This window comes from Parasteatoda tepidariorum, chromosome 9, assembly GCF_982258835.1.
Source record: "Parasteatoda tepidariorum strain Cologne lab strain chromosome 9, Ptep-v5.0, whole genome shotgun sequence".
In the NCBI taxonomy this organism is placed as follows: Eukaryota; Metazoa; Arthropoda; class Arachnida; order Araneae; family Theridiidae; genus Parasteatoda; species Parasteatoda tepidariorum.
This window is the reverse complement of record NC_141763.1, coordinates 20,680,189-20,702,404: the sequence shown is the minus strand read 5'-3', so window position 1 is coordinate 20,702,404 and position 22,216 is coordinate 20,680,189. Positions and strand designations below refer to the sequence as shown.

At 29.2% G+C, this 22,216-nt stretch overlaps 1 long non-coding RNA gene across 1 annotated transcript; it reads left to right on the top strand.

Annotated features, from left to right (window-relative positions):
* Positions 1 to 6,720: 6,720 nt before the first annotated feature.
* Positions 6,721 to 10,840, top strand: LOC147803370 (uncharacterized). Its single transcript, XR_015429053.1, has 3 exons — positions 6,721 to 7,260; positions 9,775 to 9,924; positions 10,716 to 10,840. It is a non-coding gene; the product is annotated as an uncharacterized LOC147803370 (long non-coding RNA).
* Positions 10,841 to 22,216: the final 11,376 nt, after the last annotated feature.

Below are 22,216 nucleotides of genomic sequence, written 5' to 3'. Positions count from 1 at the left end.
ATAAACGTACTTCGGGAAAACTGAGAGAAGTTAGCACTTCGGATATTTTTTAAATCAAATTTTGTAACTTAAAATAAAAATAAAATTAATTCCGATTGTATTTCACATAGTGCACGAATTTCAATACTGAAATCAAGTAAAAATTTCACCCATTATAAGAGTAATTGTATATTTAAATTTAAGCCGAGTGAATATTAGCTTCCACTTTAAAGAAGGAAAAAAAAAGAAAAGAAAAAAAATTTAAAAGATATATAGTTGGCATAAGTTACTCATGACTGTTCGAGGTCACGTTTAGCCAGCTTTGTCTATGCTTATTTTGAAAATGGCGTTTACCGTCAATACGGAGAAAAGCCACAGTTTCGTTGAATTGAAAAGCGTTTGTGAACTAATTTTTTAATATTTAAAAACTTACTCCAATGCTGAATTCCCTGGGCACATGCAAATTTTCAAAAACTGAGAATAAGGCAGTAATTTTGATAATTTTCATCTCCATAATGAAATGTCACCTAATAAGAGTTTTTTTTTTCCTTTTCTTTTTTTTTTTAAATTATTAACTTTTAAAATATTTAAGTTATCTATTCTAAGACCAAGAGTGGCGCTAGACTTAGCCCGACAGGGGGTCAGCAATGCCCCGACAGGGGGGCTAAGATAATTTTGAAAATAAGCAATAATTTTTAATATACGAAAAATAATTAATATGACATAGACATATTTGTTCTGATAAAAAAATTATCATGATTCAAATATTAACAAAGAAAAAATATAAAAGTGATATCTGAATAGATAAACAATATATGCACATCCATCATAAGATTCTGCAGTGTTCTCAATTAAATATTCTACTCGAACAATAAAAAATTTATGCACAACTAGAAAAAATTCCAAAAATTCGAGCTTACTACTACTAATGTTTAATTCCGTAGCCTTGTAATTTTGAACCTAATCCAGCACACAAGAGAACTCCAGGATCAAGTAGTGGAAGAAATTTTTGCATTCGTGGAGGACGTTTTGATAGCCCGCATTTGAGTTACATGGAGAGGAAAACCACGAAATCCTCCCACGGTTAGTCTGATACCAAGGGAACTCTAAGAAATGGTCCGCTTACCACTGAGGATATTTCACGTCTGCACTGTGGTCGGTAAAAGCCGGGTGTGGAATTCATATCACTCAGCCATCACTGGGATTCGAACTCGGTGCACCTCATTCGGAGGAGAATGCTCTATCCCTTGAGTCCAACTTTATTGAGTAATAACTCTGCTGCAGGTACCAATTTTCCAATTTTATTGATTGGTACCAATTTTATTGATTTACTTAAATTTAATCACCTTCAAAATGTAAATGGTAATTCAATCGTAATTTTTGTAGAAAAAAAGGGAAATAAACCGTTTTTCCTCTAAACCTGCAATGAATGCAGAAGCAACCACGACGGTTAGAGAGCAAAATGAACAGGTAGCGGAGCCTTCCAGTTCTTTAAATAATTGTTAAATTACTAGTTATTAACATGCATACTTAAAAAAATACGAAAAGCATTTTTCAGTATTAAGAAATAATAATTAAAAACTGCCATCAGCTGGAATAGAGCCCCCGATCTCACAGTTTTGTATTAGATTTCATAATCATCAGCCCCAAATATACAAACCTGCCTTGCGGATATTTTTTAATTTTTTTTTTAAATTCAATAAATTAAGTCATTTGGATACTTGACATTCTTGAAAAATGCTTTCCAAATTACCATTTTTAACGTTTATAACAAGTATCTTCAGTTCATTTAGAAGTACTAAACCATAATTCGGCTTATCTTATTCATTTTCAGCTTATGTATATACACCAAAAATTATTCAAAACTAGATTAGATATAACTCAAGGACTGCAAACTTAACTGTCGGATATAAAACCTTATTTAAGATTGAAAATGGTAAAACGAGGAAAAATCTACACTCCTCGAATTAAATATTTTAAAAATAGTCTGTTTTTAGGTTATAATATTCGTAATTACCTTAATAAACTTTAATCGTAATGTCGGGGTTCCGCCGATGGAAGACATTTAATATATACACACTAACGCTTTATATCAATTAGCAATTAGTTTTAGAATTACAATTATAGAATAATTATTATAAGATTATTATAGAATTAATATAGAATTAATAATTATTATAGAGTGAAAGGTTTTAAAAGACAAATATTTGTTAATGTTTAATATTTAATCTATGAAAAAACATAACACATATTGAAATCTAACGAATAGCCCCTGATAAATTTCGTGACAAAAAAAAGAAGAAAAAAATTGAAGCTTGATTGATTTCCGGATTTTAGAAACACCTTCTAGTTTTACTATTCAATCAAATTGGTTTCGATGTCGTTCATCCCACCTGTCTCACTAGTGATTCAGCATATATTGATATCATTTTTGTTTCGTTCTTACTTAATATTAATTTGCTTGCGACAATTATTTTTTTACGTATTAATTGTTTAAATATTAATTGATTTTTGAATTGACAATTTCAATCATCTCTTAGGTATTTAAAACTGCAGCATATCACATGAAAATATTAAGTATATATCATTTTTACAATAAAGTAAAATGAAAAAGAATTCTGATCCTTAGGAACAGATATTAAATAGTCTCATGATCGAATGATGGAGCATAATTACCTTTTAAACAAATCAAATTTTTTTTTTACCTTTTAAACTAAAAATTTGTTTATTTTTATATAACTTATTAATACTCAAATTTTTCAAAAGATGATATGACAACGAAGTTTTTTTATTTTATTCAGTCATTTATTTACATTTTTTCCACTTCTTTATTTATTTTTATTTCATTAAATTAAATGCACACTGTTAAAATAAAAACAAAGCTGTCAAATTTTTATATATAGTTTCGATTTATAACTTTAAGAAATTGCTTCGACTTTGATTAGGAAATTTAAAAGCCTTATTAATGAAAAAATTGAGAAGCCTTATTAACTTTAAACACATAATAACAACAAAAAGGAGTTAAAAATAGAATGATCAATAAACAATAAAATCGTAAGCTAACTAAATTAATTAATTTCGTGTACGAACTATAATATTACAAATTAAACATATTTCATATTTAGGGGAAACATGGAAAATTTGATCATACAGGAGTTTTAGACAATTTTTTTCTCATGTTGTAACATTTTTTTAGCTGATGATCATTTGATTTCAATGATCTATTAAACAAAATCATATGTTGTTTCTGTCAGTAAGTAAAATTAAATTACATTTGTTACATCAATTTTATCCGGAACAGACCAAATCAAGAGTTTTGGCAAACAGGCCAGTCAAAGAGGGAATTGAATAGTGGCCCGCCATTTAAATAAATAAACAAAACAAAAAAATCTCAATGTATATATAAAAAACTGCTCAAATCTTTCACGTTTTGATTGATTTACCAAAATTGGTTTAATAGAAACATTTGCTTACCTCCATGTGAAAGATTTATGTCTTCTTAATATCCTACAAAAAGTTGATATAGAAATTCCTATTTCATTCTCTTACGATTGATTTGAAAAATAACAGAATTAAATCAACTACAATAATTAAATAAAGTAAACAATTATGCTAGTTGAAACATTTAGGATGATTAAAGGAAAGAAAGCTTTTATAATAAATTAGAAAAAATATCTTCTAAATTTTGTAAGAGAGAAAAATTCGAATGGAACGAGTCCCAATTTAAGGACAGTATGGAAATCTCAAGACAGATTCTAACAAGACCCTCCCCCTATCTACAGCTCTAGAAATGTTTTCTTCTTAGAAATTTATGACCAGAAATCAAACAAAAGGGTGTTTCTGTGGATATCTGATATTTCCGAAGTTAGGAGAAAAGAGCCCCTAGGCAATATCAAGAAGCTAAAAACATATTCTCACAGTGTAAAGTGAGGAGGCTATTTAACAACTCTGTGGGTGGTAGCTACGAAAGTGGGGATATTTTCATCAGTAGAAAAAGCGTTTTATTGCTCTTTTGGTTAGAAAAGTGAAGAATAACAATTATTTTATGTTTGTAAGCACTTCGATTAGATTTTGAAAGGTATCCAACTATGTAAAAAAGAAAAAATAATCTGAATAAATCTCTGAATAAAACTTTAAAAAAAGAAGAAAGAAGTGGGATCTGGTGGCCCTCTTGAGTTATAAATAATAAATGAGTTAGAATTTAAAAAAAAAAAACAAAAAAAAACAATTAATGCAATGAGATTTTAGACTTTTCGGGGCCCCATCAGAACTCGGGGCCCAATGGGCCCATCCTTAAAAACTGCTCTGGTTCAAAATTACAAGGCTACGGAGTTAAACTTTAGTAGTCGTAAACCCGAAAATTAGATCAGCTGTTCAACGACGGATAGTATAAAATAAAATAGCAAGATATACAAATTTTTATATTATTTTGTGGAAGGTAATTTTAAATTGTAAAATACTAAATTTGAATAAAATTGATTGAATAATTAAAGATAAATGAAATTTAAACAAACCGACGTTTTTAAAATTTGAACTCAGAAACTAATCGATCGATTGCTCTGAAAGTTTGTGTTTTGAAATTAAAAGGATGTAAAAATCTGTAGAGCATGCAATTCAATATATTTTATTATTATTTAATAAACTAGTAAAAAATAACAAATAATTATTTAAAATTATTTTTGCTTAAAAATTTGTGCATAATTTTTTTCTTCTTTTTTGTTTGTAATTTAATGTATACATTTTTCAGTACACTCAAGAAGTTCTCGAGATAATGCGCAATAATCGAAGTATGACGTTAAAATTAAAGGACCCAAACTTTCCATCTCTCTTTTTGCCATAACTTTGGACACTATCATCTTCCAGATTGCGGCTGTTTCCGCATTTTGAAAATTAAAAACCTAAAACTAAACTTTTGACCAACTTGCATGTTTATTCTGTACAAAATGCGCTTCAGTGCTCTTTTTCGTAAAAATATGGTATTGACTCTTTATACGTGAATATACGATTTAATCAAAAGTTAATCAAGGTGTTCCCTTTTTCAATTTCATACACTGTACATAAAATAAGTCAATGAGAATCTATTATGTTGATTAATATATATTTTAAGATATTGAATACAGACAGTTTAATTGTTTCTCTGAATCAATCAACAATCTTTTTACTACTAAGAAAATGATAAAAAAAAAAAAAAATTAAATCTGCCAAAAAAATTAAAATAAATTACAAATATTTTGTTACTGTTTGTTTTTCTTTTTTTTTCCGACTGCTTATTTAATGCGTTGATTAAAATATAAACCTTGAATCCGAATAAGTAAATGATTTTCCTCATTTAAAAGTATTAAAAAAAATGAAAAAATTAAAACTGAATTTTTTTTATTTTATTCTTTTATTTTCATTTTGCTCGAAAATTTCACAAAGCAATTATGTGATCCCATAAACCATTAATAAACATGTTACATAAAAAAGAATTTGTAAAGAGGACCTGCCTCTCTCTCTCTGTCCTTCAGGCTTTTGTCAGTTATTCTCCCAGTAAAGAGGGGTGATTATCTATCCCCTCCTCAGTTCTCGAGAAAAAAGAATAGCAGTTTGAAAGATAAGTTTCCAAGAAAATCAAGATGTGTTTGAGGGGAAAGGATTTCTATGGGTCTTCGAAAAGTCTTCAATTTCAACCATGTCTAATCGCATCCGGACTCTAGTTTAACAATGTATGAGCAAAGTTAAGAGTAGTGCAGTGAAACTACAATTACATAGAATTTACAATATATTTTACAAAATTTTGTTACTAATTCTTAAAAATAAATAAATAAAAAGCCAACTACAAAAATTTTTATTAGGCATTTGTATTTTGTAAATGAATTTTTGACATTTTTTAGAAAAAAAAATGTGACCAGACTATTTTCCCGACGAGACTATAAATTTTTCCCGATGGGGGGGCTGGCCATGCCCGACGGGGGTGCTCCTGCCCCTCCCCTGACCCCCTACTGGCGCCGCCCTTGTCTAAGACCAGATAATTCTTCACAGCAGAGATTATATGAAATGTTGAAAATCATAGCTTTGCTTCAAGTTTAAGGCACTTTAACTGTGGCTTTTTATTTTCTTTGGCTACAGAAATTCCAAAAACAATGTTAATGTGTTAACGCAGTGTTTCTCAAAGTGTGGTACGCGTACCCCCAGGGGACCTGGAACAGTTCAGCTGGGGTACGCTTTCTTATGCGAAATAACTTGCAGCAAACAAAAATTTCAAAAACTTTTATTTAAAAACAGAGATAGCCATGAAAATTTACGATTGCGCATTTTTCTATTGGCTATTTTTTGCAGAGTTAACAGCTAATAATTAGTGGCGTCAACCGCCAGTTGTGATTTTTAACTTTTGTGTAATTTTTTTAGAGTAAAAAATACATTCATTTTTTTTATTAGTGGTACCCCTTATGAAAATTTAAGGTATATTTAAGGTTGATTTGAGGTATTTTTGAGGTATTAAGGTTGTTTTGAGGTATATTTAAGGTTGCAGAGAAAACAGAAATAAAAATTATACCTCGTAAAGGTTGTAATTAAGGTGTACGAGGTTGATTTATATATACTTCAGCTTGTTTTGAGGTTGTTTAAAATTCACTTCAAATCATCCAGACTGATAAGGTGATTTTTAAGGTATACCAGGTTTATTTTCTTACATTTGTAACAAAAGAGGTATTTTTGAGGTGTAAATTTTTTTACCTTATTTCAACTAAAAAGAGTGAGATATTTATTGAGGTATATGAAGTCATTTTATTTATACCTAAGCTTATTTTGAGGTTGTTTTAAATTCACTTCAAATCAACCAGACTGATAAGGTGATTTTTAAGGTATATCAAGTTGATTTTCTGATACTTGTAATAAAAGAGGTATTTTTGAGGTATAAAAAAATTGACCTTATTTCAACTAACGAGAGTGAGATATTTATTGAGGTATATGAAGTCCTTTTATTTATACCTAAGCTTATTTTGAGGTTGTTTAAAATTCACTTCATATCAACCAGAATCATGAGGCAGTTTTTAAGGTTCACCAGGTTGTTTTTTTTACACTTGTAACAAAAGAGGTATTTACGAGGTATAAAAAATATAATTTTTTTCAACTAAAGAGAGTGAGGTCTTTATTGAGATGTATGAAGTCATTTTATTTATACCTAAGGTTGTTTTAAGGTTGTTTAAAGTACACTTCATATCAACTAGCTCACTTCCCAGAGTTCCGTGCTAGCCGGCAAATGGCGTGTGTGTTTACAATCGAAAGTTTCTTTAAAATTCGGTAAGTGTGCTTGACATTTATTAATTTAGCTTTGTCACTTTTAATCAAATATGCCTCAACTTTCAAACTTAAATTTCATTATTTTTGTTTTAAAGACGCGTCCTGATCTTACATTATTTAAGTCGGAGGATATTCTTTGAGGCTATTGTTGTAGGCTTAGCAATAAGACAGATCAATCTAAATATTTCTCGTCGCTGTTTAGGGTAACGTTACTGGTGAATCGTTACAGCAGGTTACGCACAGTATATTTTATTGTTTGTAATTTATTCAAATATAACTATTCTTTTTGTTTTGCTTAAATGTATATGTTTTAACGTAGCAGTATGCAAGCTGATTGAGTAAAAGGTTCATAATTTCTCTTATAAATAAATCACTGAAAATTGAAAGTTAACAGTTTCTATATATTGCAGGTAATAAAACAAATAAACAATACTATTGTAAGGAACGAAATGCATATTTTTTGCCTTCAACAAAAATCTAACATACATATTTAACTAATAAAATAAACATATACAATAAAAATTGCAATCAGGGTAAATACATCACACAAAAATTTTAATATTTCTTCAAAAGTTGCATTTTCATAAAAATATATATTTACAAACATGAAGAAAAAAAACAATCCTGTTTTTCGAAGTAAATATTCATTTTTTTAAATTAATGTTTACTATTAACAGGTGATTCTAAGGTAGGAAACAAGTTTACCATTTCAAATCAACAAATTTCATTAAAAAATATATGAGAATTCCTAATAAAATCTGAAATTTTTTTTTAATAAAAATATATGTAATATGAGATAAGATTCAAGCTAATTTTAGTGAACTAATTTTTTAACCCCCCTCACAAATTAATAAAGCAAACTTCATAAATTTTCATAATCTGAAAAATATTTTGTTTTTAAACTCCAGAAATGATGAGAAATTGGAAATTCTAACATTATCGCAGAGAAAGAAAAGAATTTTTTTTTATTTTTAAATGTGCAGAGTAAATAAAAATATAACGCTAATAAATAAAGAATTTTGAAAATTAAATTCTAATAACATTAAATTATGTAAGGATCACAGAAAACTATAATATCAATGAAAAAAAAATCAGAACCGAATAATTTCGGTAATAATAAGTGATTGATATTAGCAGCGATTACATTATATATAAGCGGGGATTACTGAACTTACATATACATTGCCTCTAGAGAGAAAAAAGTTATTCTAATTTTAGATTGTTCACCACATTAGCAAAATTAATTTTTCCAGTGTCATCGCACTGGATGGAAATACAAACAGAAGATATATTTGTCACAGGAATTAAGTTAAAGTTGCCAGAATTAGTTACTTGTGTAATATGGCTTAGTTCAACATTAAAATTAAGATTAAGAGAACGCATCTTTTCACCAGAAATCATTTCTTCAATAACACCATAATAATTCCAGCAACAGCATATTGAATTCTGACAAGTACAAGTTACTAAAATTTTTACGAAGAAATTAATGCAGCCTAGTTTAAGTTTACTTGCCCTTTTATACATAAGCTTGGTTTAGTTGAGTATCTTAAAAGTATTTGTATGTGTATCACCTATTAAATAATATCTGCCTATAGTTAGCAAAAAGGCAACTATAGGTAAAGGAAAACTGGCATCCACTTAAAAAATTCTCATGCAAAATTCAAACTTTTTGTCCGTTTAGTCCACTAAGGCAACGCCCCGCTCTTCCGTGCCACAGGTCCTGGGTTCGATCCTTGGGCCGGGCAAGGTTGACTCAGCCTTTCATCCCTTCAGTGGGTCGATAAATGAGTACCAAGCATGCTTGGGAACTAAACACTGGGGGTTCCGCGTTCGGCTGACCACCTAACCGAAACATATGCTCCTGCATCCCGGAGCCCAAGGTCAAGAAAACTGAAATGGGCACAGTAGACCTTGGCCCTCTATGGGCTGTCGCGCCACTGTGTTTAGTTTTATTTTAGTTTTTAGTCCGCTAAGGCAAAATCTTGAATATTATTCTAGATCAACATGATGCAGTTTAATATTTTGGAATGATTTTCAATTTATTTTTAATAAGACTCGTGAAGACTCGTAAAGAGACTAAAAGAACATGAAAACTTTTCGTATAAATAGTGTGCTCTAATAAAATAGTTTTTATCTTTAATCCACAAAGAATATTGTATAAAACAAATTTACTGAGAACAACTGAGAACTTACAAATTACTTACATTTACATTTACTGAGAACTTACAAATTACTATTCCAAAAAAATAATTTTATTATTTCAATTAAATATTAAAATCATTTTGGTGAACCTATACTTAATCTGCTTATATTGTAGTTAAAAAAGTTTAAAAGTATTATTGACTCTGGATTTTTGTTGTCAACATTAGTAACTTATCAAAGTTATATAAATATATATTTCAATTTCCTTCAATTTCTTAAAAAAAAATCTCATCTGAAAATTTCCAAATGAAACTTGCTATGCAACTTTTATCTAACTTGATTTTACTCAACTTGAACATGCAACTTTTACAGAGCTGCTCCGTAAATGGCATCCAGAATTTCAAGGTTTGAATAAGGCTGTCAATAATACGTGCTCTGCAGCTAGGAGGAAGTGGAGACTAGTAACTGGAGAGCCTTCCCCTGGGAGTAACTCTAAATATACACCAAAAAGAAAAAAGACAAGTAAATTATTCTCCTTTGATTCAATGAAATCTCTTCACCTAAAAAATTACTGATAAAGTTTGCATGATCTTTGATTTTTGAAAACATTATTTTATAGCATTATCTTAAATTATTCCCTCAGGCAAGTAAACATATAAACTTAATGTTGCTTTTATTTCGATGGGGCATGAAAAACACAAAACATTGATGTTCTACATTCTTTTATTAAAAGATGATTGATTCTTGATCACATTAAATAAAAGGTTGAAAATGACCTTTTGTTTTTAAAAACCTTACGTGATAGACAATTATTTTCGGAATCAGCAGCATTGAGAATTGGTTTTAGTACAATTTCTTTTGCGAAATTGGACTAAAAATTTAAACAAGCAGGCCAGTGTAATTGAATTTATTCAAAATTTGCTGAGAAAAAAATTTAAATATCAGCATAACAATCCATAATTAAAAATGATCGGTTGAATTATTGGAAAATTAAGAATTTCAATAAGCGTGTTATTTCTACAGCAGTTTTTATATGCATCTTATAGAAAAATTAGCTTTTTTAAGTGATATGTTTAAACAGTCAAAATAAAGAATTGAAATATACTGGGAGGAGAGTTTTGCAGGTCATTATTATTATTATTATTCATCTGCTGTTACTAAAGAAACCATTTATTTATTCAAAATTGAATAGAAATAATAATAAAAGGTGATTTATGCAACGAAATAAGCTTTAAAATATTATTCTAATCTTTTAAAATTTGTCATTATCAATGTAAATATGACTCTCGCTAATTCAAATTTTTTATTTATAGGTTCCAATGCTCCAAATAACGTAAGCACAGCAAACTTGCAGAAGAAGCAGAGTAATTGTCAAGAATTTTGATTTCTTGAACGAAAAATTAATTTTTTTTTTGTTAATAAAAGTTTTTATTTGTAAGCTGGCTAAATTATTTAAATTTGCTGTTATTTCGCTTTTACAAAAAATTAGCGCCTTTAACATCTGTTCTATATAAATGAGTTCCCACATTTTTCTGAAACAAATGTATCCTCTTTTCACGATAGTTTAATTGAAATTATTAAAATTACAGAAACATTTGAAATGTTCTTTTAAGGTTTATGAGTCAGCATACTTAACATTATTCAACTCTACATGTTAATTCAAGATTAATAAATTTTATGAACTATTTAATTGCAAATTAGCACAAGGTTCACAAACTATAAATTAAAGGCGTTAAGTGAAAATTCCTATTTTGAATTGTGTGAGGAAGAATACATTCCAATGGGTTGTATTTCAAAATTAAAGGAAGATATATTCTTTGCATTGCATTTTACTTTTCTTCACACAATACATGGAAATCAGTCGAAAATTCTTTCGAAAGAAAGATTCATCCGTATTCCGCCTATGTGTTTAGAAAATAGTTTCTTAGCATCAGGATTAGCAGTGAAAATTAAGACAGACCGTAAAAAGTTAATAAGTAATTACCACCTAATGTGTAACATTAAAAACTCCATCAGAGTGATAAATACCTCTACAAGTGAAAAGATATATATTTTAGGTTAAAAATTAGCAGTCTAAGGAGAAACATTTTAATTATATTTAATTACCAGCATTAGCATAAAAAAAATATAACCTGAAGGGAAAAATGGCATATTTTAGTTTGATTAAAAAAATTTCCTTTACAAGCATAAAAACTTATATTTGAGGTGAAAAATAATACACCTTACGTTAGTAAAAAATCACCTTTCCAACTATCAAAAATTACACCTGAGGTAGATTTGAAATAACCTGAAGAGTAAAATGACATGCCTCAGGTTGAAAAATATATACCTCTACAAGCATAAAATTAGATACCTGAGGTTGAAAAATAATTACCTGAGGTCGAACAACATACACCTGAAGTTGATTTATAATAACCTGAAGTGTAAAATGACACACCTTAGGTTGTTGAATAAATACTTCCACAAGTGTAAATAAATATACTTCAAGCTGATAAGTAATAACCTAAGGTTGAAAATGAAACACTTTAAAGTAGTAAATATCTACCTCTCCCAAGATGTAAAATTAAATACCTCAAGTTGAAACATATATACCTCTGGAGGTATATATTAAGGTATATTTGAGGTTGGTTTTGAGGTATTTATTTGCACCCTTTTCAACCTCAACGACGTCTTTAAATAACAACCTCCTTTATACCTTTAAAATATACCTTGTTTATACCTCATTTATACCTAGATTTTTTCATAAGGACATATCACGTCCGCAGGTCACCATTAATGGGATATTTATCGACTATGTCAATCTTCATATATGAAAAGTTACCAATAAAGAGATTGAAATTGAAGTTAACATCTTTTAAATACTAGTAATTGGTATTTAATATTTATAGTGGTATTTACGCTATACACTATAATCACTTACCCAGAAAGCATGTAACCTTACGACAACGTTGTGTTTTAACTTTATTTTCATTGTCACGAAAAGGTTTGCAGTAAAAACCTTTTTTCAATAAAGCAAAAATATTGCAATTTCCAACCTTTTATCATAAAAGGAAAACTAAATGATTTTTAAAGCTTTTTAATAAAATATTGTTTCTTAGGTTAAAAAATAAGCAAATTGCAACCCTTAATTTTTTCATTTTTGTTTGTTGTCATGATAAGGTCAGCAGAAATATGAAGCTGAAACCTTTTTCCAAGGAAACGAAATAAAGCAAATATTAACCTTTCCAGCGAAAAATTTAATAAATAATTAGAAAATATTTTTCCAAAAAACCTCATTTAAGGAAAAACAAATAAACGAGCATAAAGACCATGTTTTTGGATTGTTTTCTAAGGTCTGCAACAGTACATTGCGAAAACCTTCTTTTAAAGTTTTCTCGTAGTCTCGGTTTATATTTTAAAAGTTGGGAAAGCATTTCTGTTGAATCTGAATCATATCTAGTCAACGGCTTTACCCCGTCTTCCTGTAATAATGAGAAATACTTTAGCAGTTTTCGAGTTTTGCCTTTTTAAGAAAATGTGGACTCAACAAATACAAGTTATCGTTAATTTTTCGAAACTTTTCTTTCGAATAATCTCATTAAAAAATGAATAAAATTTTTAAAAAATTTCAATTTAATCTTCAATATTTTTTTTAGAAATTGTAATTTTTTTTCAAATTTTGCTTTAGGGGTCCCATACGCAGCGGTTCCTTTAAAATGTATGGCCTTTTCTCGTTCATTTTACCTTATTGCAGACCTTATTATGGTATAGCAATGAAATATCCGCACCAAGAGAATTTTACTTAAAATATTCGATACGAAAAATTCGCCCAACAGTCCCTTGTGAACTAGAGGGTCATCGAGATTAAGACTCCACGTTTTGTGACTAACAGCGTGATGGTGACAATAAAATCAGCATTGCGCATCTTTCGCTTTTATTTCCCTGACAAGCTGGTACCCGCTCTAAAGCTGGGTAGATTCAAAGCCTAGACCCATAGCTTTTTTTCATCATATCTTTGGAGTGAATTTAAAAACTTTTTGTACACAAAACTCGCTGTATAGTGCGCAAAACAAGAAGCAGACCATCCTGAATAAATTTTGATCTAATGATCGGATCTTCATGTTTTACGACTCAATCTTAAGGGTTCGAAGGGATGACCTCAAATATGCTAATTAATTAGTGCAGACGCTATTTTAACTTACGAAATCAGACTCAAAAATTTACTTTCTCTGAATAAATATACCTTTCTTCAGACGTATTTAGATTTTTAACCCCCAAAATATAGGGAGTAGCCGCAATCTGAGGAATATGGTCCACATAGTTTGATCAGGAGAGCGATCCAAAGTTTGAATCCCTTAATTTTAATTTTACTTTTTGCGTATTTCGCCATATATCGAGATCTTCTCAAACAAGTCGAAAAATGTTTGAACATAATTTTAAAATTCGTTTATCTAAAGATTGCACGCAAAAGATTGCACGCAAAAAATAATTTTTTGTAGACATTTATTATTTTTTATAAAGTTATTAAATAATAGCTGGAAAATGTTTGAATTGTAAAGCATACAACTTTTCATTAAATTTTAATGTATGTAATTTTACATTTCAAAATACAAAATTGAGTTAAATCGGTCGAATCGTTCCTGCGTGTGTATTTAAAATTCGATTTCTCAGAAACTATTCAACCGATCTTTCTCAAATTTTGTATTTTGCCATGTAAAATTACCTATTTTAAAAGGATGTAAAAAATACATACCTCATAATTTAAATTTTTTTCGACTACTACTTAATAAAATAATAAATAATAATAAAAATATTTACTGAAATATACTTTTTCCATAACATAATAGATAAACGAATTTCATAATTGTGTGCAAATATTTTTCAATTTGCTTAAAGAGCTCTTGAAATATGGTGAAATACGCAAAAAATAAAATTAGCATTATGGGGATCAACCGTTGGACTGCTCTTCTGGCCAAACTATTTAGACCATATATTTCCCTGATTGCGGCTACCCTCTAGATTTTGGGGGTCAGAAATCCAAATCCGTTGGGGGAAAAAATTGTTTATTTAGAGAAAGTAGGATTTTGTGCCTGATTTCGTAACTTAAAATATTGTTTGCACTAGGTAATTAGCATTTTTGAGGTTATCCCCTCGAAATATTTAGATCGAGTCCTAGAACGTGAGGATCTGATCATTAGATCAAAAGTTATTCAGGGTGGTCCGTTTAATTTTTGCACACTGTATAGAATTTCAATAATATCAATTGCAGTTTTTGTTATCAATGTCATTAGGTTGAATTTTTCAACGCTATTTCACTTGGTAGAGTTGAAAATATATGAAGTACATTAGTGGATGTATCTGTATGTTTATAGATCTTAATTTTTATTCATATAGTGTTTTTATTTTTATAACTTTATTTACAATTTAACCTTGAAACTAAAAAGTTATAAATGCTGATTATTTTATTTCTGAAGAATAAAATTTACTTATTTATAAAATTATTATCTTAGATTGTACAAATAATTTTTAAATAAATTTGTCAAACTAACAATCAAACAATTTTCACTACTGTAAAATGTTTTCTCTAAAAAGTTTATGAGTTAGCAGGTACGTAAATGTTTAACCAATTGCTGATAACTTGCATCAGTTTTTTAGAGTAAGAAAAATTTTTATATGCATTTTCAACAAAACTCTGTTGAAAATAAAAAAATTGTATTAAAAAAAATTTACAAGTGATATAAAGAAAAACGCGTTTTTCTAAAAGAGGGGGGGGGGGAGAGGCTAAAAGTCTGTTTAATTAAATTTTACTCAAGTCGTTTAAAAAATCTGAAGATATTCTTTTAAATCTCTAGTCTTTCTTTTAACGTCTTATTTGTGTTAGCTAACAACTATACGTCTAAAATACATTAAGCTAAAATGAAAAAGCAATTAATAAAATTAAAAAAAAAGTTCTTTGAAAAACTAGAAAAACTTCGATTAGCCTTACTGTACTGAAACTTTGAGGCAATGCTTAATGTTCAAACATCAAAATTCTCATTCGATTAAAAATAATAAAAATAAAAGGAAAGAAAAAAAATAATCTCACTAAATTTCACTTAAGAAAATTCTTGTAAACGTGATTCCCCTAATGGTGTCTTAAAAACTGCTGTTTACGTCATGCGCAATATAGCACTAATATTACTGCTGGTGATCATTTGCACTCTTGGAGTTATCTTCCTCGATTGAAGTTGAAATTGGCGTTTCTGTTTTATTGATATTCTGTTATATTGTTTCCAGTTAAAGATATCTACTTTTCTTTGTAACAAAAAAAAAAAAAGTAGGTACACCGTTTGATTGCATTTCATTTTCATTATTAAGTATTTAATTTAACTATTGTTATTTATTTTTTTTAAGAATCTCAATTAATATTAACATGTAACTTTAGAATCCAAAACTTAAATTTATGTTTGGAACGACACAACCTACGGGACATTGAATGGTAATTATGATGTCTTCATAATTTCAATAAATTTTAAGTAAACACTAAAAAAAAAAAAAAAGTACACTTTACATAACTAACGATAAACGAGATTAATACTAACTGAAATTAATAAACTTGCATTAATATAAAAATATAGCTCAGCAAATAAAAATTATATTTCTAAAATTGGAAACTTATCCATATTAAAAGTTTTATAACGCTCCAGACTACTTATCAGGATTTTTAAATTTAAAGTGTGTATTACTATAATTTGAATCTGATTTTTGCCAAACGTAGCATTTATAATGTTTTCTTAACCCACTTTCTAGTCTATTTAAGGCTAGAAAATTGTAATTTAAATTTCGGTAACTTTCCAATTAGCTTAAGCACATTAATTTCTAGACAGGATAATATACTTATTCATGTAGCCTGTGTTCATGTATAATGTGTTTTATTCGTTTTCTAACCACTATAAGTAGAATTTATTACTTATAGGAATAATCTTCTATCGAAAATTTGACTTTTTTTCTAGTAGTTGGAATGCTCAATTTAAAATGGGAACTCTGTGCTATATGTCAATACATGTTTTAATTTCTTTCTGTTCACTATAAGCACAATTATTACCATATTATTGACTGATAGGAAGTTATCATAAATCGAAATGTTAACCCCTTCCCGACTAGCTAGAGCGCGAATTCAGACTAAACGTCTTATCGGGATTCATACCCACCGTACCTTAAATTAATTACGGTTTTAAAATGGGCATTAAGATATAAGCATAACTAACAATTCAGAAACTTTTCGACCATTATTAATTTTAAAAAAAATTATTAAAAAAATTTTGACAGAATTATTTTTGGATAAATGAATTTTATAATTTTGCGTAAAAAGTTTAGATTTATTTGAACATGAAATACGCAAAGAATTAAATTGACATTAAAGGTTGACTCAAACTTTCGATCCCTCGCCCACCTAAACTATTGGTACCATAGTTTTCATATTGTGATTACAACAATATAATTTAAAGGCAAGAATTGAAATCCTACGAAAAGGAGACATGTTTTTTCAGCGAAACACGCTTTATTTTTTGCCTGACTTCGTTACTTAAAATATCGTCATACTAATTATTTAGCATAATTAAGATCACCGCCTTAAACCATTAACATTGTGTTATAGTACGTGTAGATCCGATCTTTATAGAAAAAAGTTATTCTGTGTGATCTTATTTTGCGCGCACTGTACATACGTTACGTTGCGTGCATATACGTACGTATGTACGTAGGTACGATGTGTGCAGCAAACGTACATACAATATTATTACATAGCGCATACATACGTACGTATGTACGTGCATTAAACATGTGTACATATATATAAATTGTGTACATATATATGAATGTTTGGATCTCTTAATGTTAACAAAGCTTTCTAAGTATTTCGCTATATTTGAAGAGCTTTTTTAAGCGAATCATGAAGTTATGACACACTATTATAAGATTCGTTTATCCAAAGATAATCTATGCAAAAAATAACTTTAAGTAAATATTATTTTTTATTTTATTTACTGATTGTCGAAAACACTTAGCATTGCAAAATATAGAATTTTTTCCTCATCATTTTAAAGGCAAAATAAGAGATTCGAATGAAATCGGGCTAATAGTTTCTAGGTAGTCCTATTCTAAAAAGAGTTATTTATGTAAAATTCGATTTCTGAATAACACTTCGATTAATTTCATTTAAAACTTTCGATTTGCTTAAAAAGTTATAAAAGGCGAAATTCGCAAAAAGAAATTTTAACATAATTGAAATTTTAACATAATTCAAACTTTCTACCACTCTCCTTCATAAACTCTTGATGCCATATTTTGCAGATGGCAGGTACCTCCCCTATTTTAAGGGTCTAGGAACTGAATCCCTCATGAAGTTAGATCTTCAACCCAATAAGATCGAGTCGTAGTAGATTAAAACCCGATCAATAGATCAAAATTTTTCAGGGTTTTCCCTTTTTTGAGCCCTGTTTATACATAAGTGCATACATCGTTATTACATAGAGCATGAATACATGCGTACATGTATTGAACATATATAAATTGTGTACATACGTACAAACATACGTACGTACAAATATACCCACATTTACATAGATACATATTTATATTATATATACAAACATTCATATAATGTATGTGAGTATCTACATATATGTGAATTAACGTACATAAGAATATGCATTCTTATATGTACTACTTAAAGTATATATACGTATGTACGATACGCAAAAAATAAACGGACCATTCTAAATAACTTTTTATCTAATGATCGTATCTCCACATTCAAGGACTCGATTTTAAAGGTTCGAGAATATGACATATATGCTAATTAATTAGTGCACATGATATTTTAAGTTACGAAATCAGACACAGAAACGTACTTTCATACTCTGAAAAAACATACCTTTTTTTTGGTGTATCTTGGGTTTTTGACTCTCAAATTATAAGGGTGGCCGCAACCTGGGAAAAAATAGTCCCAATAGTTATGGTCAGAAGAGCGGAAGTTTGTACCCCTTAATGCTAATATTACTTTTTACGTATGAGACTACATCATGAGAGCATCTTAAGTGAATTGAAAATTTTTTTACACTCAATTAGAAAATTTGTTTGTCCAAAGCTAATTCCATGCAAAATATAACTTTCAAAATAATTATTTTTTGTTATTTTATTCAATGATAGTCTAAAAAATTTTGAATTGTAAGTTAAACAATTTTAAATGGCAAAAGGCAAGATTTGAACGAAATGAATAACTCCTAAAAATGCGACTTTTCCAAAATTCGATTTTTCAGGAACTATTCGATCCCTTTCACTTAAATTTTGTATTTTGCTATTTAAAATTTCCTTCTTTAAAATGATATAAAAAAAATATATACTTTACCATTCAAAATTTTGTCAGCTATTAAAAAATAAAATAAAGCAAGTAAATATTTACTAAAAGTTATATTTTGCAAAGAATTATCTATGGGTAAACGAATTTTATATTTGTATGCAAAATTACTCGTTTAAAAAATTGTCAAGACATGGTGAAATACGCAAAAAGTAAAATTAACATTAAGGGGTCTAAGCTTTGGACTCAGACCACACTATTGGGACGATTTATCTCGGTTTGCGAATACCCGTTGGACGGCTCTTTTGACCAAACTATTATTGGGACCATATTTCCCAGATTGCGGCTACCCCCTATATTTTGTGGGTCAGAAATGTGCATCCGTCGAAAAAAGGTACGTTTTTCAGAGAAAGTACGTTTTATTTTTGTCTAATTTCATAACTTAAAATATCGTTTGCATTAATTAATTAACATATTTGAGATCCTACGAACCCTTAAGATTGAGTCCTAGAACGTAAATAACCGATCATCAGATCATCTCGCAGTAGAGTGAACTTTAGGACACGTTTCCCAGTAGAACACCGAAGCATCACTAGCTACGGTCAGTGTGTGGATGGGTGATCACTTTGTTCAACGGGCAAAGGAACCAAAGGTGTCCGGTATCAATCCTAATTAAACTTTTCAACCATTAAGTTTTCGACTTCACGCGCAGGTCGTCACCGAAGCAAGCGATCCATCCCCTCCGCAGAGGATCAAAATTGTGTTGACATGTCTTCGGATCATCCTCAGGAATGTTTCCAAACTCTACACCAATAGCCTATTGTTCATCGTTAGTGCGACATAGACCAACAAAAACAACCTATCATTAGATCAAAAATTTTTCAGAGTGGTCTGCTCTTTGTTTTGTACAAATAATTTATTCTTTCTACGTCCATATGACACACAATGTACTCACGTGTGCATGTACTATATGCATGTACTACCTAATAGCAATGTTATTCATACAACGATATTTAAAGTATCCACATATATATAATTATATACTGCGTACGCCGGCGTGTATGCACGTGTTTTTATTTATACGTTTGTATGCAGCTGTACACATATAACGTACGCATGCATTCTTGTAAGTACAATATACTTTTGTGTCTATGTACGTACATGCAATTTATGTGTATATGCATAAAATTTCATCTTATTTTTCAGAGAAAGGAGTATATCTGACGAGGAAGTAATTTATTTGAATGAAGATTGTTTCGCTAATTCCTGTTAAATATGTTGTGTATTTACTGGTTGTTATTATACCTATATCATTTTTTTATTTATTGACGAAATAGTTGATTTAATTATGGTATATTTGTTTTGTGTCATTCACTAGTGGTTATTATACGGATAATATTTCTGTATATTAACTAAGTACCTAATTTAATTATGGCATATCTAATTTGTACTAATGCACTTGTCATTTATTAATTGTTACGATAATCATAATATTTATTTGTTGTTGTGCATTAAAAAAATATGTTTGGAGTTTTTACATACATTAAACGATTTTTTTAAAAAAATATTTTGTTATCATTAAATTTCCTACATTTATCAGATCATCTATATTAAGTAAGCGATAAATAATCAGTTGCATTTTATTTATTTTGACAAAAGAAGATATTTCATGTTAATTTTCCCTGACATGCAAAAAAACTGCATTAGCACTTTTACACTCATCGAAACTTCTCACACCACATAAAATTCCGAATAAGAGAGAAAAAAAAAATACGCAGACGCTCTTTAAGTATTAGATGTTCTATTTATTTTGTTTTTTTCTTTTATCAAATCGTTGAATAAAAAAATAAAATTCTTATTAAACGATATTTTAACTTGTAAGTTCTCACTGCAAAGTAAGTCAAACTGATAAAAAAACGATTATTTTTCCCCAAAATAATCGAGCAAAATTGATGAAAAGGAGAATTTTCTTTGGATTGAGAAGCTATAAGAAGTAAAATATAAAACAAATAATGAAACGCGTCGTCATACTAACGTCATACAACCGTGGAAGAGATGACGTCACTTTCAGAATGACGTTTTAGCTGACGTACACTAACAATAGTATTAAATTGCATTGTCAATGAAAATCTCATGACAAGGTAGATTTTAGCTGAGCATACGAAACGCTGCAAACGGAAACCTTATAATTATGTAGATTTAAGATGATTTTCACCTTAGAACTAGCTTTATTCAAGGTTTTTTTTCAGCCTTGAAAACCCTAAGACAACCTCGTTTTAAGGTTGTTATGTGGAAGGTTGTTTTCCAAGGTTTTGGATTAGGGTAATGTGCGTAGAATAGAGCAGATTGTCGCAGACCTCGTTTTAAGGTTAGAAGGTTTACACGAAAACCGTGTAAAAAACCCTTTTTAGGTTTACATGAAAAGGTTTTTGTTGGGTGAAAAAAACCTTATATTGCTATCTGGGTTACTAATTTTTAAAACATTGTTTAACTCTCTAAATTTTGTTTAAAAATCAAATTATGGGAGAGAAATTTGAGCTTTATTATCTTCGTGGGACATTTGTCCCTTTATTTTAATTTTTCCAGACCGTAAGAACTTTGTTTTCTCCTCAAGAAATTATGTACCACGAGAAATATCAAGCTAAAACAATTTTTTGTTTTCCATCAGTGCCAATTGATTAAAAAATTTTTGTTTAGAAATAAATAGAGGGATTGATTATACCTTGTAATTCATACAATTTAATTTTCAATTGCTAACCGTGAGTTTTTTTAAAAATTTCAAAATTCTAAGTTTAGCTTAAAGGAACGGGAAAATCGAAATATAAAATTAAAAGAAAGATTAAAGATAAAATTAAATCCTCCGTGCGGAAGAAGTGAAACTTCGTAATGTGGAAATGAAAATAGGAAGGGGTAGAAATTGATTTTTAGTGTTAACTTTATTAACATTGCTTACAATACACAATTGATCGCATCTTTTAATTATCATTTTCGAGTGAAGAATAATAACTAAAGTAAGATACGAAATGTTTGAGTTCTATTTTTTCAACATTTCTTGCAAAAACTACATCAATGGTAGTTCCCCCTTTGGTTGTTGGATCATTCCTACCATTTATCATTTCCAATCCAAATTTGTCTTTAATAATGTTTCAGCTTCAGGTAACGAGTAATTCACATTAAAATCTCCTGCAAGGATTACAGGCAAGCGTTTACCATGGTAGCGTTAAACGCTTAACGCAACCTTGTTGGAAGTCGCATTAGAAGTTTCACTTCAGTAAAAAAAAGTTAATATAATAATTTCATCGCGTTCAATAATTAAGAAAAATTAAAAGAAAGAAAGAAACAGCAAACGGTTTGAAAATTGCTATTTTTTTGTTCTGAAAAGTCTTTATACTCTTATTTAGAAGAAACAAGAATAAGTAAAGGGAAATTAATTCTTAAGAAAGGGAAGAAACTGACCATTTCTGACGCATGCGCATATATATTAACACAACACTGCCT